Source organism: Papio anubis, chromosome 10 (genome assembly GCF_008728515.1).
Source record: "Papio anubis isolate 15944 chromosome 10, Panubis1.0, whole genome shotgun sequence".
Classification (NCBI taxonomy): Eukaryota; Metazoa; Chordata; class Mammalia; order Primates; family Cercopithecidae; genus Papio; species Papio anubis.
In genome coordinates, this window is record NC_044985.1 from 122,753,135 (window position 1) to 122,777,921 (window position 24,787).

Sequence of the window (24,787 nt, forward strand, 5' to 3'; positions counted from 1 at the left end):
GTGTGTGTGTGTGTATGTGGGGGTGGGGTGTGTTTGTGGGTGTGGTATGTGTGGAAGCTGCATGAAAGGCACATGGGACATCTCTATGTTGTTTTTGCAACTTCCTGTGAATCTGTAATTGTGTCAAAAGCACAAATTTTAAAGCAAAAATCCACCGTAGAGAGCTCCCCCCAGCGGCTGACCCATTTCTCTGCGTCCTCCTCCCTGAAACACAGCCCTCTGCTGCCCCAAACCCCACAGCTCCCTCAGGCCTGGATAGGGCCAGTGTGCACATCTTGTCCCCAGGCAGCCTGCTCTGAGGGGCTCACCCACAGCCAGACAGCATTCACGGCCATGCCGAGCACTGGCCAGGGAGAGGCCTAGGGGCGGTGAGTGTGAGAGAGAGTGCACTGGGGGGCAGGAAAGGGCCCTCGGGGGTGGGAAAGGGTGCTCTGGGCTTGGCCTGGCCCTGGGGGCAGGGGTTGCAGAAGCTTGGGCTGGCCCCGTAGCAGTCACCTGTCCCGTGTCTTTTGGGAGGAACGTTGAGTAGAACAGAGCCAGCTCTCTCAGGGCCTGCCCCGTGTCCCGTCCCACCCAGCCTTGGGACGGACGGTCTCAGGACAATCCTGCAGGATGCCGAGCGAGGCGGCCTTATCTCACCGTCTCCCTTCCTTATCTTCCAGGCTGTCCGTCGCGTCGGCAGCGCAAGTGGAATTGGGATGCATTCGAGTCTGTAACTTCTGAAACCTGAACAACCTCAGGAGGCCCTCACCTCTGCCCTCCACCAGCGTCGAGAGAGGGGTCAGCAGTGACATCGGACAGAAGACCCGGGCTCCGGTCCTCCCCCAGGACGGTCCCCACATAGGAAGGGCACTCCCAGCCCTCTTGCTGGTGACGTTGTCATGGTCATCTTGTCTCTGTTTGGATTTTTCTTCTGGGTCTTATGTTTTGGGGGAGGCTTATTCTTTCTGAAAATGTCTAGATTCAGGAACACGTTGACGAGGATTTGGATTTTGAATTTGTATTTCCCTCTAAGTGCCTTTTTTAATGTCTATTTTTTTAATAAAACAGAAATGCATTCTTGTACAATTCTGTTGAAACTGGACCAAGGCTCTCAGAAGAGGACCCCCGAGTTCATTCCCCTCCCCCGAGCCTCTGCATGATTGTTTCAAGTCAGCCTGGAATTCTTATTTTCATGCCGCTATTCTTTTTCTTTCTCCATGATTTGCTCGGCTAGCCATTTAAAAAAAAATATTCTCTGTTCAGTGTATATGTTGCTTGTTTGTTTTATTTATTGAGATATTTTTACAAGCTAAGTGACTGCAGTGTGGCTGTGTATCCTGCTCCCCACCCAGGAAAAATAAAGACTTCCGCGCAGCCGTGGTCTCCCCATCTCTGTTCTCATCTCCACTTCGCAGCTCCGGGCATGGCCTGAGAGAGCCAGAACAGGTCCCAGGAATCAATATTGCTTCACTTTAAAAGGCACGAGAAAGGATGTGAGACGTTTTATGCGGTGCATAATTGCAGAAATTTCTAGAAACTACCAACTCTAACACGGTTGCCAGTGTGAACAGACCTGGGCCTGGGAGAGCAGAGGGGGCCTCAGCCCTTTCCCTGTGCCTAGTCCTCTGCTGCTCCCCAGCAGCCTCAGCACGAGAGACCATTGCTGTCACACCCATGCCCCACTCTTGATACAGCAGTGTGCCCATCCTGTGCACCGTCCCTGCTGTCCAAAGTCAGGGCCAGCCTTCCCTGCTGCTCACCCTGGGTGGTATTCCCTGCTCTCCCAAGCATGGCATTCATTTGTGCCATCACCTGCCTGCCTGTCTGAACGAGTCACTGTCTGCTCCACGTGCATCCGTGCCATGTTGACTGTGAGCTCACCAGGCAGCTGGCTAAGGATGGAGCACCCGGATGTGCAGGTTAGGTTGGAATCCTGCCCAGAAATCCCACAAGGACCATGATCTGCCACCAAGGAGAGTCAGCCCAGGTCTGGTGCAGGTGGGCACCTCTGCATGAGGGCAAGGGCTCCATGCCCTGCCCGCTGCCTCCTTACCGTGTCAGCACCCATGAGCACTGTGGGGGTGGGTGGTGCTTGTGGACCCCAGGGTGGAGGCTTCCAGCTCTGGGGACTGTGAGTCACCAGGTCACTACCCTGAGACACCAAAGGCATGTCTCCTGGGGGACACCTGGTACCGGGGTCTGCTGGGTGGAGCTGCTCACCAAGCAGTGGGCACACAGAGCCCACCCAGCTCCCAGACAGGGGTTCTGGAAGTAGGGATCTCTGGAAAGATGGCGGTGGCCTGTAAGCCTCATTTCCCACTCTCACCCTGCCCCCAGGTCCACCATGGCAAGGACACGAGCTCTGGAAACACCAGCATGACCTCAGCTTCCATCTGGCTCCTGGTGGTGACCTTGGTACAGCACTGGCTTCCACAAATGCACACACTGCACATGCACACACCACACACATGCATGTACACATACCACACACCGCACATGCACACAAACCACACACACATACATGTACACACACACCACACACACACATGCACACACTGCACACACACACAGCACACATATGCATGTACACACACACCACACACATAAATGCACACACTGCACATGCACACACCACACACGCACATGTACACACACCACACACATGCATGTACACACACGTGCACACACTGCACATGCACACAAACCACACACACGCACACACTGCGCATGCACACACCACACACACATGCATGCACATACACCACACACACAAACATGCCCACACTGCACATGAACACACCACACACGCACATGCGTGTACACACATGCACACACACCGCAATGCACACACACCACACACACACATGCCCAAGCTCACACTGCACATGCACACACCACACACATACATGCATGTACACACACACACTGCACATGCACACACACCACACACACATGCACACACTGCACATGCACATCACACACACACATGCATGTACGCACACACCACACACACATGCATGTACGCACACACCACACACACATGCATGTACACACATACCACACACACAGGCACACACAATGCATGTGCACACACTTGGCACACTTCAAACAGACGCACACATACCCATGCCACATGAATGTATGCACATACGACCAGCACACACATGCACACGTGTGCACACATGAGACTCTGGGGAGAGAGAATAGGGCAGCAGTGGTCCCAGCAGCAGGAGGCCCCGCCCTCCTCCGTACTGTCTGGCAAGCTCTGCAGAGGCCCATAGGGGCCACGAAGATTGCGGAGGCCACGATGCCCTCCTTCCTGAAGTGATTCAAATAGAAATAATCCCAAATCACACAATGCAAAGCTGATGGACGGCGGGGCCAGAAGGAGCCTCTTTCTTGGTTTCCAAGTTAAAAACTTCATTCTTCCTCTGCCCAGTGCCCTGAGCCTGGTTTCCTGCTGAGCAACAGCCCCTTGTCACCTTTGTGGGGGACCCAGCCCTGTGAGTGTCCACACCCAAGCCCAAGGCAGAGGAGGCGAGGAATGAGAGTGCCCCGTGCAAATGAGGGGGCAACCTGACCCCACGTGGGAGGTCAGGGATGGAGTTCAGTGGGGGCCTCAGAGCAGTGACCCAGCCAAGGGGGTCATCCCAGGGCCTCCCTGTGGCGGCTGCATCTCTGGGCATCACTGGCGGCTGCTTGTTCCCGGCCCACCTGCCCCACACTCTGGTCAGCATATCAGGGTCTCCTTCTCCCCCAGCCCTGGCCTCTCCTGGGGTCTCTCCTGGGGCTTTGTCTCCAACTCTGGGTGCCCTAGGAGCCGGTCACCAACACCGTAGGCTGCGTGGAAATACGTGGCCGTGAATACAGGCTCACTTCCTGTTTTCACCCCTGCACACACACTCCTGGAAGAGGTGCAGAAAGATGCTGGCTTCCGGAACACGCACGTGTGTGTCTATGGCTCCATACGCACGCTGGCATGCACGTATTTGCATGTGTGCGATGCATGTCTGTGGACGCAGGTACATGCTGTCCTGTAACCTGCTGCTGGCTCCTCCTCCCCAGGTGTGTCATGGGGCCACTTCCCTGTGCTGGCTCCTGCTCCAGGGTCTCACAACTGCTCTGGCGTCAACCAGAGCCCCCTGCAGTCATGGCCTTGAGAACAGACCTGTGAGAGCTGGTGTGCATGTATTTTCAGGGTCAGATGACTGAGTCCGCAGAACAGGAGAGCGTTCAGAGCCCCAGGGGCTCTCTAAAGGAAAACATACCCCAAATCCCCCTCACTTCCACCTGTGTTCGAGGGCAGCCCGACGGAGGCCCCAGCTGTCAGGCGACCAGGTCAACCTGAAGGGCCTGGGTGCAGACTTGTGGGGTGAGGGAACCTGGAGGGGGCAGCAGCGCTGCTGGGACCTCTGCACCCAGCCAGGCCCTGGCATCGCAGACCATCCTTGAGGGAGGGCCACTGGCCAGGCAGGTGGGGGCCTTGAGTCTGAATTTCCCCGCAGGGCGAGACACGCTGGGGGCGGGGGTTCCTCTGCAGGTCCACAGGCTCAGATCTGAAACACAGCCTTGGGCCTGTGCAGTGGCCAAGACCAACACGTCTCAATGGAAAAGTCTCACTCTTTGCTTTTGAAAGCAACTGCAGACAGAGGTGGGCCTCCAGGTTGTAGCTGATGGAACACAGGTCCAGTGGGAGCCGGGAGTCATGGGGCAGCCAAGAGGCAACGGGAACTCAGCCCGAGGTCAGTCATCTCCCTGTGGCCCCAGTGCCGTCTGCAGGATGCTGTGTGGCTCTGAGTGACATAGTTTGAGGGATTGCTGGCAGCCCTGAGCACCCCAGAAGAGGAGGTGGGGGCCCTCACAGGAGACCTCTGGGTAAGGCTGAGTGGGAACGGACTGTCTGGAAGAGTGTGGCCCGGGCAGGCAGGGGGGGTCCTGGGGAGGGGCAGTGTACTCCACGTGACTACAGAGGCCAGGTGCAGCCTTGCGTTATCCTGTGCCTGCAGGGCCATGAAAATGGCGGTCAGTCATAGAAACGATGCCGTCGGAGGCTCTTCAGACACCTCACTGTGTGTGGCATGGGTATGCCTGCAGGCCGCCACATATAGGGGCCAACCTGTAAAGGGGCAATCTGCCCCACAGATGCCTTCAACCCACAGACTAAGATGCCATGTCGTCTGGGGCCGGGGCCATCTGTACCGTCCCTGCGTCCTGCTTCTCTGTGGGCGGCATCACCCACAGTCTGTCTCCCACTTAAGCCCTTTGGCTTGGGGCGAGACAAGTCTAACCCTCCATCCACGGAGCACCGCCTCACTGCCCACACAGGATGGGAGCCGCCTGAGTGGCAACGGCCAGGGCAAGCGAAGGCCCAGAGAGCACGGTGATGGCAGCCCTCATGGGATTGAATGTGGGCACCTCATAACTGAAAGATAGTGCAAAGGTCTGTTCTGACTCCCAGCCCGCAGGAAGACTCAAAGTGTCCTCTCCCTAAAGGAAGCTGACAGCTGCCTGGGAGGGTCAGGGCTCTTTAGAAACAGCCAGGCCCTTTGCCTGCTCATGGCCACACTGGTTTACACCCCAGTGGACTTGACTTTCCCCCTCCAAGCCCCAGTCTCCCTGAGATGAAGACCCCAATATCTACTCCTGGGACTGCTCGCTGCCACCTGCCAGTTCTGTCCTCCTGAATGAAGACTCTCATCCTGACCCGGGCTGGGCTTAGGGCTGCCTTTTTCCTACCACCCCATCCAAGGCTGAGAGGACTCGCCCATCCTCCACATGCTTCCAGCAGCTCTCATCACTCGCTGACTCAGTGATTCAGGAAACAGACCCGACTGCTGAAAGAAAGTGGGGAGGGCATGAGTGGGAGCCGGAGGAGGGGAGAGGGATGGGAGCGATGCAGGGGTGCGTTGGCCAGGAAGGATGACCAGGTTATGCCCAGGTTCCGGGGGTCTCGGGATGAAGCGTGGGAGGGAGCTGGGAGGGCAAGAAGCTGTCCGGCAGCTCTGCATCGCAGGATGTGTGTTTAGGTGTTTGTGTGTTTACACATGCCTGATTATCAGTGCTCCCCCCTGAAATCTTCCAGAAGATACGTTTACATCTGCACCCTTGGAACCTGTGCATGGACCCTACTTGGAAACAGCCTTTGCAGATGTAATTAAGTGAAGGATCTGGAGATGAGACCATATGGATTTGGGGTGGCTCCTAAATCCAAGGCCAGCCTTACAACAGAAGGGCAGTGGGAGATTTCAGAGAACGCCGGGAGATGATAGAGCCAGAGATGGGAGTGATGTGTCCACAAGTAAGGAACGCTGGAGAGCAGCCTGGAGCCGGTGCTCCCTCAGAGCCTCCAGAAGGAACCAGCCCCACCCACACCTCGATTCAAATTTCTGACCCCAGAACTCTGGGAGAATCCACTTCTGAAGCCATCAGTTTGTGGTTGCTTGGTGCAGCAGCCACAGGGAATGACTACAGCCCCTGAAAGTGACATCAAAGAAGGAATGACCTGTGAATGCACAGGAGAGAGGGACGGGGGCAGCCTGCAGACAGGAGACCTTGGCAGGCTCATGGAAGATGAGTGGGAAAGGGTGGGCAGCTCCTCAGCTGAACCTCGAAAGTGGAAATGCAGCAGGGAGGCCTGAGTCTGGCAAGCTGGACCAGCAGGCTGGTCCCAGAAGGACTGGGGACTGGCAGGTGACAAAACCTCTAATTCTGAGGTACAGCATGGGGCTAAAGCCGCAGGATTGGCTGATGGTCTGCAAGAGGCATGGGGAGACCCTCTTCCCAGCTCAGAGTTGATGACCACTCTCCCCCACTCCTGCCAGCTGGAGGAGTCCAGGAAGGGTCTGAACCCCAGCACAGCCATGTGGAGCAGGTGGGAATGGAGGATTTGGGGTAATTCTAGGAGGCTCCCCACTTCTCCCCTGCTCAGCACCAGCCGCTGGAAGCCCAGCCTTGCCTCTCCAGGCCAGAGGCAGGAGAACCCCTCTCAGCTTCCATTATAAATGGACACCCGGGACAGACAGGCCAGAACAAACACACAGAAGAAAGAGCACAGGGGAAGGGGGAGAACCACGTCAGAGGTGCTGCCAGAGAGAAGCTCCCGTATCTCCGAGATACAGCGACCGGCGAAAAAGAAAACTGAGAATTCCAGAGATCTCCTGTGAATTAGGAAAACCATTTTTTTGAATGGAAACTTTAGTAGCAGTTTTGGAAGATGAAATGAGGGAAATCACATGCAGCAGAGCAAAATGACAAAGAGAAGAAGAGAAAAAAAAAACAAAAACCAAGATTTGAGCAGAGCACGAATCCAGGAAGTCCAATGAGAAGTCCCAGAAAGACAGAATAGAGAGGGGCAGGACTCAGAGCTTAGAGGCGTTTCCAGGTTGAAAGGGCCATGGGAATGTCCTACACTGAGAAGGAAAGAAGAAGTAGGGAGGGAAAGAAGGAGGAGGGAGGGAAAGAAGGAGGAGGGAGGGAAAGAAGGAGGAGGGAGGGAAAGAAGCGCGGCCCGCAGCGGCACACAGTGCTGACGTCAAAGCACCAGTGCTAGGATGATCGAGGGAGCTAGTAGTTATCGTGCCCAGGTTCTGAGCAATTTGGAAAAATAAAACAACAGAGAGGCGGGAGAGGGCTAAGTGTCACCTTTACAATCAGTGGAGGCTCAGCCAAGGTCAAGACCATCTGTGGGAACCCAGTGGGCCTGGCCTGGGGTGCCCAAGCCCACTGCCTTGACCACCCACCCAGGCTCTGGAACTAGAAGGAAGGTGGGCTGGGCTGCAGGAACCCCGTGAGTCTTTCTGAATCTCCAGGGACATTACTGCTCCACACTGGAACAGAGAGAGCCATGGGAGACAGGCTATGGGGGACCCCATTGTGGAAACAGGAGTGGGGAGAAGCCAGGCCCCCTGGCCTCAGCAAAGCCTTGTCCATTGGAACCACATTGTACAGCCCCACGGCAGTGCTGGGACAGTGAGGTGACGGCTTCGACCCCCGGCGTGTGGACCCAGGTGCCCTGTCAGCTGTGAGTGCAGAGTAAAGACATCAGCAGCAGCCCCAGACCTCCCCACCAGGACCTTGTAGGACCCCAGGCCCATGCCCAGATTCCGTGGTTTAAGGGAAGTTTGGCCGGAGCTATGTGTGAGGTGCGGCAGAATGTGGGGCGCTCACAGCTGGGGTGGCAGCTGGGGTGGCAGCAGGCGGTGAGCTGCCAGTGGGGAGGCGCGCTCACTGGAGCCCAGGACACTCTGTGGAGGCTCCTGAGGGCTGTGCACGCACGACTGGGAGGGACAGAGCTAGGGAAGAAACTCTGGTCTGCTCTCTTCCCCCACACTGGTCGCCTTCCACAGGCCCCCACTGACCCCCAACCAAAGGGCACAGAGCCCACAGACGCAGCAGGTGGGCACAGAGCAGGGAAAAGGTCAGCTCCCCTACCTGCTGGCCTGGCTCAACAAGCTGCCCCAAAACTAGGGCGAAAACCAGCAGATCTGGGAAGCAAAGGATCCCGCCTAGAGGACAGCAACATCCCGAGCAGGGTTCCAGTGTGGCCTCGGGCAAAGCAGCCCAGTGCTGGGTGTGTCACCAAAGCAATGTCTGCAAGGAAAGCAATGGCACTGAGAGACCCCGGGTGCTTTGTGTGTGTGTGTGTGTGTGTGTGTGTTTGTTTTGTTTTGTTTTTTAGCAAAGTTTGGGGCTGAATGAGTGAAAAGTTCATGAAAAGCCACACACACACCAAAAAAAGAAAAGGGAAAACAGGAAACAAACAATGATTAACTTTAAGAAAAACAAAAGGTTTGAAAAGGAAAGAAGAGGGATTGCAGTGCAGTAGGTGATTCCGTTTTGTGAACTGTGATTGTATCACAGCCATAACGATGGAAACAGGAAAACAGATTCAACTATGAATTAAGACTTAATTTAGAGAGGCGCACGAGGAGCAGAAACAGGCAGGAGGGTGGATGTTGAAGAGCTGAGTCCTCGGCTCCCGGTGAGGAAAGACAGAAGATCACGCCTAGAACTGAAGAATTCATAAAGAACATTCTAAGCATGCTATTATTATTATTATTATTTGAGATAATAATATCTTCTTAATAATAATAATAGCTTGTTAGTATTTTATTATTTGAGAGTATATTATTATTATTTGAGATGGAGTCTCACTTTGTCACCCAGGCTGGAGTGCAATGGCACCATCTGGGCTTACTGTAGCCGCCGCCTCCCGGGTTCAAGAGATTCTCCTACCTCAGCCTCCAAAGTAGCTGGGATTACAGGCACTTGCCACCACGTCTGGCTAATTTTTTGTATCTTTTAGTAGAGTTTAGAGAAACATGGCGGGGTTTCACCATGTTGGCCAGGCAGGTCTTGAACTCCTGATCTCAGGTGATCCGCCCATCTTGGCCTCTCAAAGTGCTGGGATTGCAGGCGTGAGCCACCGCACTCCACAGCCTAAGCATGTCATTTTTAAATATTGAGATAACTACCAGAAGAAATGGATAAAAACACTGAAAGAACCCTCCCAACGCTGGGGCTCTGGGATGTGAAAGGAGGAAGACAAGAGCTCTTTTCCATTGTAAGCTTAATATTTTAGGACAGATAGATAATAGCTAGACAGATGATAGGTAGGTAGGTAGATAGATTCATCTGAGATCAAAAGCTTAAACTTAAAAATTACACCATAGTGAACAGGGAACACTTCTACGCTGCTGGTGGGAATGTAAACTCACACAGCTGCTATGGAGAGCAGTGTGGAGACTCCTTAAAGAACTAAAAGTAGAATTACCATTTGATCCAGCAATCCCACTACCGTATCTACCCAGAGGAAAAGAAGTCATTATACGCAAAAGATACTTACACATGCATGTTTATAGCAGCACAATTCACAATTGCAAAATCGTGGAGTCAACACAAATGCCCATCAATCAACGAGTGGATAAAAAACTCTGGTGTGTGTGTGTGTGTATGATGGAATACTATGCAGCAATAAAAAGGAATGAATCAACAGCATTTGCAGTGACCTGGATGAGACTGGAGACTATTATTCTAAGTGAAGTAACTCAGGAATGGAAAACCAAACACCGTATGTTCTCACTGATATGTGGGGGCTAAGCTGTGGGGACTCAAAGGCATAAGAATGACACAATGGGCCGGGTGCGGTGGCTCAAGCCTGTAATCCCAGCACTTTGGGAGGCCGAGACGGATCACAAGGTCAAGAGATCGAGACCATCCCGGCTAACCCGGTGAAACCCCATGTCTGCTAAAAAATACAAAAAAACTAGCCAGGCAAGGTGGCGGGCGCCTGTAGTCCCAGCTACTCAGGAGGCTGAGGCAGGAGAATGGCATAAACCCGGGAGGCGGAGCTTGCAGTGAGCTGAGATCTGGCCACTGCACTCCAGCCTGGGTGACAGAGCGAAACTCCGTCTCAAAAAAAAAAAAAAAAGAATGACACAATGGACTTTGGGGACTTTGGGGGAAGAGTGGAGGGGGGGGCGAGGGATTAAAAGACCACAAACAGGGTGCAGTGTATACTGCTCAGGTGATAGGTGCACCAAAATCCCACAAATCACTACTAAAGAACTTACTCATGTAACCAGATACCACTAGTACCCCAATAATTTATGGAAAATAATCACACCACAGCAGGAGAGATTTTAATGGTCGTTGTGTGTAATAAAGAGGTCCATGTCTGCACACACATTTCAGGCTTTATCAGTTTTCCCACGGGGCCCTTCTGGGTTCAGTCGCGTCTCCCGGGACAAGCTCCCAGCGCCACGTCCCCTCGGTGCTCAGTCTCAGTTGTGTCCTTGCATCCACCGGTCAGGAGAGACTGACTTCTTAGGCATGCCCAAGAAGATGGGAGGAGCCACAAGGAGTCAGGGGGCAGGAATGTCCGAGTGGGGACGACGCAGTAAGCGGCTGGTCCATTGGTGACCATGTCTATGCCACAGTCACCTTTGCTTTCTCACACATTCATTGGACAGAGAGGACTAAGCCCATGAAAACGCAAGTAACAGGGACTCTCTCCCTTATCCCCAATTCACAGAGAAGCACACAGAGGTCTGGTAAGGCGAGCTGACTTGCCTGGGAGTAAAGGGGCTATGATTACAGCAGGGCCTGCCTGACTTCCAGGGCTCCAGAGCTCGGAGCCTCATGTCACCTTCTCCCCTGTCTGTGGGCACAGGCATGACTTGACGTGAAAAGCCTGGAAAGTAAAATGCATCTGTCTTAAATGCACTGAGAGAGGGTCACATTTAAAATATGTCTTCAATGCATTTTAATCAAGTATTTCTCTTGCAGTGAGAATGATCATACCCCAGTCTGACAGTTTCATATCAAATCTCTTCAAATTGTGTTATCTTAGAGTACCCACATGTGTATGCCTCCCTTGGCCAAATGAAATATTTCCTTAGTGGACACTAAAACTGTGGTCTGAAAAGCTTGTTGAAAATATGGACAGAGGCACGTAACATGTAGGTCACTGGAAGCATTTCCCCAAAGGCACAACCTACATCCCTCTGGGCCTCCAGGACTGAGGAAGCCAGAAGCTCCATTCCAGGAGGACACACATCGTAGAAAAGGCATCAAATAGACATTTACATGGCAGGTCCCACCATTCATCTAGCAACAACTAGGATGGCATTAGGCAGCCCATGCTCCCACAGTGGCCTTGGTCCTTATGAAAGAAACAGGACCTGTTGGATTAACTCCTCCCAAACTGAGCGTGCCCAGCAAGCATTCTTACTGGAGGATTCTCCACCAAGAATTCTGGGGCCAAGGATTGGTATTCCAACAGAGAGACCCACCTTCCCATCTTCTTGTCTCAGCCTGTGGCAGCATGTACCTTCCACCTGCGTTTCAGTGACCCACCATCTGCACCACTCCATCTGCTTCAGTCTCCCCTTTGTTGACATCATCTCCACCTTGGACAGTGGTGCTGGAGAAGCAGAAACACTGTGATTCTCTCCTCCCCAATCTGAACAGGAGCTGGGAGGGCTGGGCCTGCAGTCTTGAGGGGCTCGGAGGAGTCTTGGCTCCGTAAGCTGCCAGCTGCCCAAACTTCATGAGCAATGGGGTGGAAATGCCCAGGGAATGTGCAGAAGGAAGAGTGCCCTGTGCTCTCTGCTCCCCTTCCCCACCTGGGGGTGGTGGAGTCTGCCTTTGCTGGTTCAGTGCCTGGACTTGCACGGCAAGGCCTCAGGGTTGGTGAAGAGACAAAGGTGGAGAAGTCGGGACAGCGTGAGGACTGGAAGTGGCTGGGAGTCACCTGTGGAGGAGAAGGAAGGACGGGACAGGAGCAAAGCGGGAGGCAGAAGGAAGTGCAGGAGTGCTGGGGGCTGGGGTATCTCTGGGTTCAGGGCTGAGAGTGAGGGAAGCAATTTGTGGGGAGTCATAGCAAGCAACGCAGAGAGTGGCCGGGGAGAGAGAAATGTTAGGATTTTTGCGTACGTTCAGAGTACACCTTCCTCCCACGAGCATCTTGGGACTTCAGTAAAGATTTGAACTACTGGGGCTGCTCTGCCTGTGGAGTGGCTATTCTTTATTCCTTTACTTTCTTAATAAACTTGTTTTCACTTAAAAAAAGACTTGAATTATTTTGGCATTAGACAGTGTGATGATTAATTTATGGTCAGCTTGGCTGGGCCACGGTGCTAAGATATTTGGTCAAACATTACTCTGGATGCTCCTGTGAAGGTGTTTCTAGATGACATTAGCATTCGAGTAAAGCAGGTGGCCCTCGTCCAAGGGGGTGGGCCTCACCCAATCAGTCGAAAGCCTGATTAGAACAAAGAGATTGACCTGCCCTGAGCAATAAGGAATTCCGCCCCCAGACTGCCTTAGGCCTGGAACTGCGACATGAGCTCCTTCCCAGGTTTCCAGCCTGCCGGCCCACCCTGCAGAGTTTGAACTTGCCAGTGTGAGCCAGTTCCTTAAAATCACTCTCTTCTGATGTGTACACCTTGAGTGGCTCTGCTCCTCCGGAGAACACGAACCAGCACAGTTACTGTCTTCATGAAGACATAAGTCCTATATTAGAGACCCCTGGAAGGGACAGGCAGGTGCTAAGCTGAAGGCACCCACAAGGGGACACGATTGATGTCTATCCTGGGGCCTGGGAGGCACACGGGGGGCCACAACCTGGGCTGGGACCGAGAGAAGGTGGCTTGGGGATCCATAACCCACACAGAAAACAACCAGATAAGAATAAAAGCAAGCAACAAATGATGTGCAAGAAGAAAGAGATGAAGGCTCGTATAATAAGAAAAATACAAACACCCAATGATAAAAATATCCACCTCCTGAGATGGGTCTCAGCTCCCGCCTGCCCTTGCCTCGGCCTCCGTCTCGATGATGCATGGGGGCTCACAGCACCTTCCTCCAGGACGAGTTGGGGCAAGGCATGAATATGTTCTGCACGGGTCCAACACCCAGGAAGCGCCCAGACACAGGTGCAGTTGCTGCTGGCCATGGAAGGGGTGGCCCGACCACCTCCCCCTCTCCACTTGGCTTCTTCCTCCATAAGCCATGGGATGGGATGGGTGCCCTGCAGAAGCCATCAGGTCTGTAATGGGCTGAAGTGTATCCCCCTGAAATTCACACATTGAAGTCCTGACCACCAGTGCTTTAGGCTTTATCTGAAGGAGGCTTTCTCTGGAGAGAGGGTCTCCACAGAGGTCACTGAATTAAAATGAGGTCATTAGAGAGGACACTGATCCAACAGGGCCAGTGTCCTCATAAAGAGGAGATGTGGGGACAGAGGCAGACACAAGTAGAAGGAAGGGGAGGTGAAGGACACAGGCAGAGCTAGCGCCTGTATGCCCAGGAGAGAGGCCTGGGACAGAGTCCCCCGAACAGCCTGGGAAGGACCCAGCCCCGCCGACACTGTGATCTCGGGCTTCAGCCTCCACCGCCCGGACAGGATCCATTTCTGAGGCCTGAGCCTGCTGCCCTCGGTGCCTCGTTGCGGCAGCTCCAGGACATGGACACAAAACTGTCACGCTCCCTGGCCACGCCTGCTCTGAGAGTCACATGAACAGTATGGAAAACGGTACAGAGATGTGAGAGCAGAGGTGCAAGGCACCGTGGGCCTGTTTGATGTCCCAAGATTGCAAACCCCTAAGGCAGAGTGACGGTTCCTCCCGTCTGTGCCTGGGTCAGACCTCCCTGGCTGGAGGGAGGACGGGAAGGTGCCAGCAAGGAAGACAGTGGTGATGCCACGAGGCCAATGATGGTGATCATTTGATACCAGACAGAAATGTTTCCCATCGTCCCTGCTGGCACTCAGCATAGAGTGAAATCACGCACAGGCACAGAGGAGGGCAGCCCCGGACAGCCACCTCCTCCTGCCACCTGCTTCCCTCCCCACCTGCCTGCAGGAGAAGCGGGCGGCAAGGCCACACACCCTCACTTTGAGCACGTCCTCTGTGGAGACTTGGAGCTGAAGAGACAAGAGGGTCTTTGGCTAATGGCAGATGACACCCTAGAGAGGGGCCGTCTTCCAGGGATGCCGTGTCCAGCCCAGGCCACTGTCTGATTGGTGATGTCCCTCCAAAAAGCATAAGGTGACTGGGCGCGGTGACACACATCTGTAATCCCAGCACTTTGGGAGGCCGAGGAGAGCAGATGGCTTGAGCTCAGGAGTTCGAGGCCAGCCTGGGCAACAGGGCAAAACCCCATTTCTAGACACACACACACACACACACACCAGCCAAGTGTGGTGGTGCATGCCTGTAGTCCCAGCTACCCAGGAGGCTGAGGTGGGAGGATTGCTCAAGTCTAGGAGGTCGAGGCTGCAGTGAGCTGAGGTGGTGCCATTGCACTCCAGCCTGGGTGACAGAGCGAGACCCTGTCTCAAAAATAGGAACAAATATTTTAAGTTGAGCTTCAACTTCAAAATGCTGTCTTGGGGTAGAACGCCGTCACCTCCACCCACCTGCAGACTCCCAACTTCACAAGTCTTCTGAGAAGTTCTCTGCTGTTTGGGAGTTTTCAGGGCTGGGGGGCAGATGAAATTAGCAATTTGACCCCCTCCCGCTGTATCTAACGCAGCTCTGAAGGACCTCCAGCCTTTCTGAGTGACTCCCTGGGCCTGTCAGCTCATCTACATATACTAAGCTCAGGGCTTCAAAATCAAGGCTAACTTTCAGAGAGCAAAAGGTCTGATTGCAGGGCAATGGAAACTCACTGATCCCCGACATGCTGTGCTTAATGCAGTCGGGGGAGAGGACGGAGGGGTCCCTGCTTTAATTTCTAGTCTGCTACCTCCAGGCTCAATACGTCTTCAGGTATTTTTACTCTCAAAAATGTTTCCAGTTGGAATGCAGTAAAGTAGGTCCATCTCCTTGAGCAAAATTGAGATCGAAAGGCATTTAGGAATCATTTTCAAAATCCCAAGATCTGAGGAGGAAGAAGGAGTTGAGACCTTAAAGGTTAAAATCCTGGCCGTTCCAGAAGCATGTGCTGGGCAAAGCATGGCTCTGACATCGCCCCTGCCCTTCCTCGAGCGTGAGCTGCACGTGTGGACGCAATCTGATTCTTCTCTGCCAGCAGCAGCTCCAGGGATGCCCTGGCGCCTTCCAAGTTTGCTGGGAAGGAGGTGAAGTGTCGGCGTCCCCAGCCCTCTCTTTGAACTGGGTGCTGGACGTATCTTGCTTCCTATTTCATGGTCTTGGTCCTGTTCTGTGGTCCTGGTCTTCTACCTAAAGCATTCTATGCTAAAAGCTTTCCAGGCGTAGATCCATAGAAATCAAGGCTCACAACAGTGCCCCCGATGGGCTTGGGCCAAGACACTGTTTCAGAGAGGGTTTTTGGCTGTTGAACCCATCAATACGTAAAAAAGGACAAAAAGGAGAGAAGTAGACATTTAGGAGAAGGGGGTGGGGCTTAGCACGCAGCATCACCCCCACTGTTTCAGCCACCTCCCCTTGAAGGGCTCAGTTCCAAAAGGCAATTTTACTGCAGAGGAAACAACCTGGGAAGAGGGTGTGGACTTGACCTTGGTCACATTGCAAGATAACAGCAGAAACCAGCAAAGATCCAGGGCCTTCCAAAGCCAGGTCCCCGCTCCAAGGGAGGAACCAAGGAGAACCCAGAGCCTGCGTAAGATGGGAGGCCCAGGAAATCACAGCCCTTTGCAAACCCCCAATGCCTGCAACTCAAACACACCTGGCCTCTCCATCGTGCCCAACCTGGGACAAGAGAATCGGCTCATCCCAGAAGGATACTTGGCAGAGCCACGCACCCCTGCCCTGCCTCTGCGACAGCAGCCTCTGCAGGCATGGACAGGAACCAACCAGTTCAGTAGCGCCTCGCTGCCTCTAGGTACCCGGAGTGTTGCACATGGTTGGCAAAGTGTCGCAGTCAGCGGCCTTCCCCTTGCTTCCTGCAATTTTGGCATCGGCAGCCGTCCACATGCTTTGTCCGGGTGTTTGGTCTTTTCCCAGCATCACTGTGGAGCCTACAGAATCCACTGGGACAGGCTGCAGGTGGGACCCACAGAGTGAGAGGCAGGTGGCCTCTGCGTTGCCGCCCAGGGAGAGGTAGATGGGGAACTCTGTGCGGAGCCTGAGCCTGGGTTCCTGTTCTCAGGGCAGCAGGACCAGCCGACCCGTGGAGAGGGGAGCTCTCTTTGCTTCCATCTGGGCCGTGACAGCCAAGGCCAGGAAGGTGTCCACGCCTGGGACCTGAGAGCCTCGGGGTGTTTGGCCCTTGGGGTTCGCATTCCAGGGCTTAGAGCGAGGAGCCGGGGAGCTGAGATCCAAACCCAAGCAGGTGAGGAGGGGCATGGAGGGGAGGCGAGGCGAGCTCTCATGCTGACTCCAAAGCAAAGCCTTCCCTTTGAGCGCAGTGGAAACGTTTGCTGCAGCCCAGGCTGTGGAGCAGTAGGGGCTGAGAGACACGGGGGCGGTTCGGGTTCTGTTTCTGCTGAGTGTTGTCTCTCCTTCGGTTGTCCCACAGCCGAGGTTCACAGCACGTGTCATGCTGTGTTCCTGGAAGAAGCAGAAAGCCACTGTTGGAAACGGAATTTGGGTCTTGGTTTCCTCAGCTGTAAAATAGGGATGAGAAACCTCCATTCTACCTTTCTTGTGGGTTTTTGTGACAATGAGTAAGATCATCTACATGAAAACGTTTTGCACAGGATCTGATTATTGATTTTGAGCCAAATAATCAGACTATGTGCAACAGGCTATGCCATAGATTCTTATGCCTCTACTTCCCAGGCCCTTCAGGGGCGCCCACCTTTGTTGTAGCCCCGTGTGCGAGGGAACGGCCCAGCAAATCTCCGCAGAGCCTCCCGGGGCCTGGGTGTCAGCTGAGACTGGGACCTGTGTAGGACGGGGCCCTCCACGTAGAAGAAAGTCTGAAGGAGGAAGGGAAATGGCACCACGCTGCTTCGAGGTAGGCAGAAGACGCTTTGCAGAGCTGAACGTGCCGTGAATAAAATAACCAGCGAATTCCAGTCCATGAGCAAAATCCTCTACACAAACCTTATTTGCGCGACGCACATAAGGCACCATCTGCCTGTCCTCACCACGTACCTCACTCAGCCTCAGGGTGACAGCTTGGAATGAACAGATGACATCACGCCGCTGCCCTAGTAACACAACGCTGAGGGCTTTTTGTATGTTTGTTTTCAGCCGTTCGATTAATTGTGAGGCGTTGGGACTAGTGTGTATAGGGTGAGCCTGGGCCCACCCTCCTCAGGAGCAGGGCCAAACAGCCCTCCCCGACGTCTCCCAAGGACCTGACCACTGTACCCTGAACTTTTCCCCTTCACACATACCTATTCCCACCCATTCAGTAAAGACATTCAAGGAAAATGTTTTCTCTGCACATACCCCAACTCCCAAATGTTCTTTCATTGCTGTTTCAAATCAGTGAGCATGCTGTTAGCAGAAGCTTAGCTAAGCCACTGCACTCCATCCTCAGGTCTCCAGTGAGGGAAAGTCAGGATCCAGGTGGGGAAGAGAAAGGGCACACATAGTCTCCCCTGCCTCCCACGCCCTCAGCAGTCCCCAGCTTCTTGTGACCCCTAGCTTGGGGAACAGCCCAGCAAACCTTTGCAGAGCCTTCTGGGAGTCAGGTGAGGCTGAGGCAGGGACTCTCAGAAGACAAGGCCCTCCACGCAGATGAAAGCGTGAACCAGGAGTGAGAATGGCAGAGTGCTCCTTGCAGATACTCAGACGGGGCTTTGCATAGAGGAATGTCTGTCTCTCAGGCTTTCCAGGAGCGGGGTCCAGCTAAGCTCAAGACCAAGGAACTTCACAGAACAAAACTGCCCCCACCCTGAGCTCAAGAAGGATCAAGGCCTTGTGCCAGGGGGCCACAGTGTGGGGCGTCTCGGCTCTGGCTGGACTTGGGGGAGGTGACAGGGGCTGTGAAAGGGCAGCCACATGTCCTGTCATTTCCCAGGCTCTGCATGGCTGGGCATGGCAGGTGGCCGGAGGCTGCTGCCTTGCGTAGGTAGGAGCCAGGGGCGGGGCACAGAGGAGGGTGCCCTTGAGGTGGGAAATGGGGGTCTCTAGTGGGGGCTCTGCAGGCCCAAGGGGCTGGAAGCAACAGGTTACCCAGTTGTGCTGCTGAGCTCCCACTCGGGAATGTCTGAGCAGAACGATCTCCACGCCACAGAGGGGCACTGCTTGAGGCGGGAAATGGGGGAGCAGGTGATCACCAAGAGGGGATGTGAAGAGGAGGGGGAGCAGACCAGCCTGGTTGTGGCGGGGAGAGGAGGTGGCGCCAGCCTCTGTGAGCCACCAGGCAGGTGAGGCCTCCAGGTGAAGTGTCCAGGAGGCATTTGGAGGTTTGGATGTGGTCTTGGGTGGATGTCCTGTGGGAAGGGAGTGCATTCGGGGAGCTGGGACGAGGTTGCCAAGCAGGCATTCTGGAGCAAGGGCTGCAGTGGCACGGCCGCCTAGGTGGCAGGACACCGAAGGAGAGGGAGGCGCAGAGTAACCTGGGAGACTCACTGCATGACCCCAACGTGGAGGGCAGGAGCAGGTGGCCTGAGTTGAGATGCAGGCAGCACCTGGCAGGTGTGGTCAGTGGTGAGGGAGTGTGGAGCCCCAGGCTCTGTGTGGGGTGCAGGACGGGGGACAGCTGCAGGGGAGGGGAGGAGAGGGATGCAGAGCTCTGTAACCCTAAGGAGAGCAGAGGGGCCTCTGCAAAGCCCAGAGGGTAGAGATGGGGGCCGTGGGAGACAGCTGGTGGTCTGGAAGCAGGAGAGTGTGGGATGACCTCTCATGCTGGCAGAGCTGGTGGATGGGGTGCAGCAGGAGGTTAAGTTGCACCAGGTAACAAGCCTGGCATGAGGGCCCATCTCTAGTGGGGGGCCTGCAGGCCCAAGGGGCTGGAAGCAACAGGTTACCCAGTTGTGTTGCTAAGCCCCCACTCGGGAATGTCTGAGCAGAACGATCTCCATGCCACAGAGGGGCACTGCTAGCTGGACACGTGCCTCCTCCTGGGGTCCCATGGTGTTTAGGGCCTCGGGTTTCTAAGGGAGTCCTGCAGCAAGTGCTTCACGGCCAGTGCATAGTGGCGTCCAATGCAGTCTCCATGGCCCCCATCACCTGGGAAGGCCTTCAAGGGAGGTGAGAAGAGCTCTGGGTTGGGGAAGAAACAAGAAGGTGGCTCAGCCAGCGTGAACCCTGGGACTCTAGTTGGGACCGGCTGCCTTTCTTTAGGGTGGCCTTCTGTAGAGCTGCCGGGCCAGCACGGGGAGCCCCTGGGGATGTGGAGGGAGCAGGGCACTCGGTCCCCGCTGCATCACTGAGCAGCTGGATCAGACTTCTCCTGAAGGTCCCTGAACCTTTGGCCTCTCCACCGAGGTGAGTGCACTGTCCTTATTGCTTACCTCCATTTGGGCTGGAACTCCTGTCTGTTTACAACACAAAAAGTTCCAGCTGACAGGGTGCTCAAAACTGCCACTGAAAATAGAAATTACGTCACTGTTGCTAAAAACAGTTGTCTGTGCAGAATTTCAGGAGGGAGAATAAGGAAACCTTTCTTGATATATTGGCATCCCAACAACCCACATCCAAAGAGCAGTGTTTCCAATGACACCGAAGAAAACAGGAACTGCTGCCAGGCGCGCCATCCTGGGAGTCCCGGCGAAGGTGCCATCCTAGGAGTCCCAGCAAACGTGGTGACCTAGGGCTCATCTTGACCCCTGCCAGGTGTGGGTGGCCTCTGCACAGTCCATTCCCACCGCTGGAAATAGAGCAAACGGACAGTTTTCTGATTTGAGAAAACACAGCCTAACAAAACAACAACAGAAACAACAGCAAATAGCCCGAGTTTTCCTCCATGTCTCCATCTATAAGGAAGCAACTGGGGAAACCACATAGAACCGGCAGCGCCACTGGGGAAAGGAATGGGCTGATAAATGAGCAGAAAGGACCACCCAGGTGTTCGCTGTCATGCCGGGGAGCTGTGTGGGTGCTCCATGTTTTTGATGTCCAGAGATGAGAAGTTCCCGAAAGGTACTGGAAGCTGAGCTCAGCCCCCGCTCCTCAAGCTGGAGTGTCTCGGCCTACGTCCTGCACGTCAGGGTGCCCGGACTGGCAGGTAGGAGGACGCTCATTTCTGACGGACACACCAGAGATAAGGCCCTCAAGACCTCTGCCCATGCCCTTCTTGTTCTGTGGGTGCCACTGCCACCACAATGCCCTCAACAGAGCCCTAAACAAGGCGCGCCCAGTGAGCAGCGTGCGGAAGCCCCAGAGGAGGTCCTGGTCCGGAACCCGGATCCCCAAACACTCACATCAGAGCAGAGTGCTCCAGCTTCCCACAAGGCTGGGGGAAGTCTTTATTCAGCACACGGCGGAGTGTTTTTGCTCATCTGTGCTTTTTTCTTTGGAAACAGACTTTCCACACAGGATGTGACTTCTTTACTTCTTAGTCTTGCCTCTGTAAAACTTGTTACTTCTTTAGTTCTGTTTGGATTTTGAAAACACATCATTTTAATGCCAAGATTAACAAATGTGGCTCTTTATCATGTTGGAATTGACCCAACAATTCACAGATTAAAAAAAAAATAAGACAAAACGAATCACGTTGGAAAACGTTGCACATTCTTTGCGTCAGATGGTCCTGCTGACCCCACAGGCCCAGTTCCTCCCACTGCCCATTCTTGGGAGTCGTAAGATTTAATAAAAAACAAAGCCAAAGCTCCCTGCCTTCATTTTTATGTCCTTTGTGCTGGCAGTGTCTTCCTGCCGCAGCCCTTCTGTGTAAACAGCCAAATCTCTGTCCCTCCCCACTGGCTGATTGGAGCAGGGTGAACACTGGACCGGATGGCAGCCAACCACTAAGCTGCCAAGGGCCGTGGCATGGGTGGCCTGGATCAAAAAGATGAGTCGGCCAAGCGGAGTCCTCCTGGGAATTGGGAAGCACAGAGGCTGAGCTCACTGGCTGCAAGAGCGGAGACCAGGAGGATACCTATCTGGATTCAGCAGCAGGGGCTGGGAAGGCTGCAGTGTGTGAGCCTTGAGCAAACTGGGGAGATGAGGGACCAGGACCTGTGAGGACGGAGAGGGAGCAGGCTGGCAGAGGAGCCACGGAGGAAGCAAAGATGACCACACTGCCCCTGGAGCAGGTGGAGCAGGGAGTCTCCCTGATGCCTGATTGCCTCTCTCCTTCCAGACCTTTCGTTTTACAGTACATAGCCTTGTCCAGACACCTTTTAGGGCCTCTCTCGCATCCTCTTGACCTGCCTGTGTCCTGATGGTGCTTCACTAGGACGTCAGGTGCTTCTTGTCATCTGCCCAGGGCTTCCTGGATGCCTGTCATGGGACAGAACTCATCTCTTCTGGAGCCCATAAGTGGCAGCACAGGGGAGTTCACAGACCCGGGAGCAACTCTCCATCCATGGGACAGAAGCTGGAAGATAAATATCCCTCTTCCACGTTGTAGAGAAGGGGACTATTCTGACCCCATTGTCCATGACTGCTCAGAGGGTCCTCTGCATAACTGAGCCCCTGTTGCCAGCAGTGGCAAGTAGCTCGGTGACACAGCCTTGAGTCAGCTTTCTCTCCTCCCTCCTTCATTTGCCCAGGCCCCCTAGTCCCTTTTCCCCTGGGAAATTAAAAAGTAAGTGATCTATATAAAAACTTGGCCTCAGAGTCTTCTTTGAGGGGGAAGACAAGCAATGGCACCCCGTTGTTGAGGGAACTTACACGAATCGCTCTTATTTTGAACTTGCAACCAAAATAACTCAATCTAGAGAGTCTTTTAAAAAGCATTTGCAACTTCTACTCCCAGAAACATAGCAAACTAGGTTACTCAAATAAAATTCCTGCTGAAAACAAATTAAAATGCTGGGAAAATGTTTTTAATTCTTAAAAGCAATGAAGAGCAAACAAGATAGTAAGAAATAAACAGGCTAAATTATTTTTTTAAAAGTGGAGTCCAGATAAAAATGAAGAATGTAAGCTGATAGTACTACAAGGACATTTGAAGATTGAGGCAAAATTGGACTGCAGTAGCTTTGCTAGTCTACATGGTGCAGAGACCTCTCAAGATGGGGAGTCTAATGAGAGACCCTCTTCACATTGATCTGAGATCTCCCCTAACTGGACCACCACATTCTCCATACAACACCCAGGAGACTTGAAGGAGAGGTACCTTCAAGGCACTGAGCAAAATACAGAGGAAAACCTACTTGTGACACGTATTCGCACCCTATATTTAAATCCCTTTGGTGATCAAAACAAAAATGGAATTCTAAAAAATGTTAAGGTAACCCTCAGAAAGATGGAAAAAATGAAACAGAATCAACAACAAAAAATATTAAATGACAGACTTAAGTCTTAATGCATCAATAATTACATTAAATGCAAGGTCTTAAAACACCAATAAACAACAGAAACTGACAGGCTGGATTTAAAACATTTCTCAAGTACACACTGTCTACAAGAGACTCACTTCAAATGTAATGATATAAGCAGATTGAAAGTAAAAAGATTTTTAAAAGATACTTTATGCAAACATTAATCAAAAGAAAGTAGAAGTGGCTATGTTGATATCTAATAAAGTAGACTACAGAGCAAGTAAAATGACCAGAATCGGAGAGGAGACATTGTATAGTAATAATGATCAATCCAACAAAAATACATAGCAATCCTAAATGTGTATGCAGCAAACAACAGAACTGCAAAATATGGGAAGCAAAAATTAATAGAACTGAAAGGGGAAATAGACAAATCCATGATTACAGCTGAAGACTTCAAACCCCTTTATCAACCATTGATAGAACTAGACAAAAGATCATCAAGGATATAGAAGAGCTCAAAATACCATCAACCAATAGTATCTGATCAATATTATTAGAACAGTCCACCCAAGAACATCAGAATACATTTTTTTTGGTAAATCCCAATAGAACATATATTAAAACAGACCACATCCTGAGCCATAAGACAAATCTCAAAAAATTCAAAAGAATGAAAATCATGCAGAAAGTGTGCTCCAGCCACAGTGTGATCAAACAGAAATCAATAATAGAAAAACTCCAAAAACCTGAAAACCAAAAACACCTCACAAAACCCCAAAACCACACATGCGTCAAAGAGAAAATCTCCGGGAAATTTATAAAAATACATTGAACTGAAGGAAAATGAATATACAACATCTTAAAATTCATAGGACATAGCTAAAGCAGTGCTAAGGGGGAAATTTATAACACCAAATGCATATACTACAAAATAAAAATTATCAAATCAACAAATTTTTTTTTCTTAATGGAGTCTTGCTCTGTCACCCCAGCTGGAGTGTGGTTGTGCGATCTCGGCTCACTGCAGCAACTTCCACCTCCTGGTTCAAGCAATTCTTCTGCCTCAGCCTCCCGAGTAGCTGGCATTACAGGCGTGCACCACCACACCTGGATAATTTTTGTATTTTTAGTAGAGACAAGGTTTCACCATGTTGGCCAGGTTGGTCTCGAACTCCTGACCTAAGGTGATCTGCCCACCCTGGCCTCCCAAAGTCCTGGGATTGTAGGTGTGAGCCAACAAAAAGAAGAAAATAATAAAGATAAGAAAGAAAATCACTGAAATTGAAAACAGAAAAGCAATAGGAAAAATTAGTGAAACAAAGGGAGTGGCACTTTGAAAAGATCAATAAAATTGACAGACCTCTAGCAATACTGACAAAGAAAATGAGAAAAGGCAGAAATTACCAATATCAGTAATGAAACAGGTGATATCGCCACAAACTCTGCAGATAGCAAAAGGATAGAGGGGAATACTATGAACAACTCAACATAAATTTTTCATCTAAGATGAAATGAACCAATTTCTTAATTTAAAATAAACACAAACCCACAATTTACCCAATATGAAATAGATCATTTGAATAGTCTATATATATATTACAAAAATTAAATTCATAGTTTTAAGACAAAAAAATCTTTATGCCCAGATAATTTCACTGAGAATTCTACTAACACTTAAATGGAAATTAACATTAATTCTACACAATCTTTTCTGGAAAAAAAGAATAGGAGATAACAATTTATTTTCTGAGGCTAACATTACCCTTATACCAAAACCAGACAGAGACAGTACATAAAAGAGTATACTACAGACCAATATCTCTCATAAATATCAGTGCAAAAATTCTTAACAAAATATTGGCAAATTAAATTCACCAATATATGGAAATAATTATATACTAAGACCAAGTAGGATCTATTCCAGAGATGCAAGGCTTTTGCATTATTTGAAAATTTTAAATATGATTCATTATATTAACAGGCTAAATAAGAAATCAATTAATTTATTAATTGCACAAAAAGTATTTTAAAATAGGCAATACCCATTCA

General features: G+C 52.0%; 1 protein-coding gene and 1 pseudogene across 1 annotated transcript in view; one reads left to right on the plus strand and one right to left on the minus strand.

Annotated features, from left to right (window-relative positions):
- TWIST2 (twist family bHLH transcription factor 2) overlaps positions 1 to 1,356 on the plus strand; it is a 58,915-nt gene extending 57,559 nt beyond the window's left edge. Inside the window, exon 2 of the mRNA XM_017947129.2 lies at positions 663 to 1,356. The gene's annotated coding sequence lies outside the window, so the exon portion shown is untranslated. The remainder of the gene's footprint in view (positions 1 to 662) is intronic.
- A 13,419-nt stretch (positions 1,357 to 14,775) lies between these two features.
- Positions 14,776 to 18,434, minus strand: LOC110740958 (annotated as a pseudogene).
- Positions 18,435 to 24,787: the final 6,353 nt, after the last annotated feature.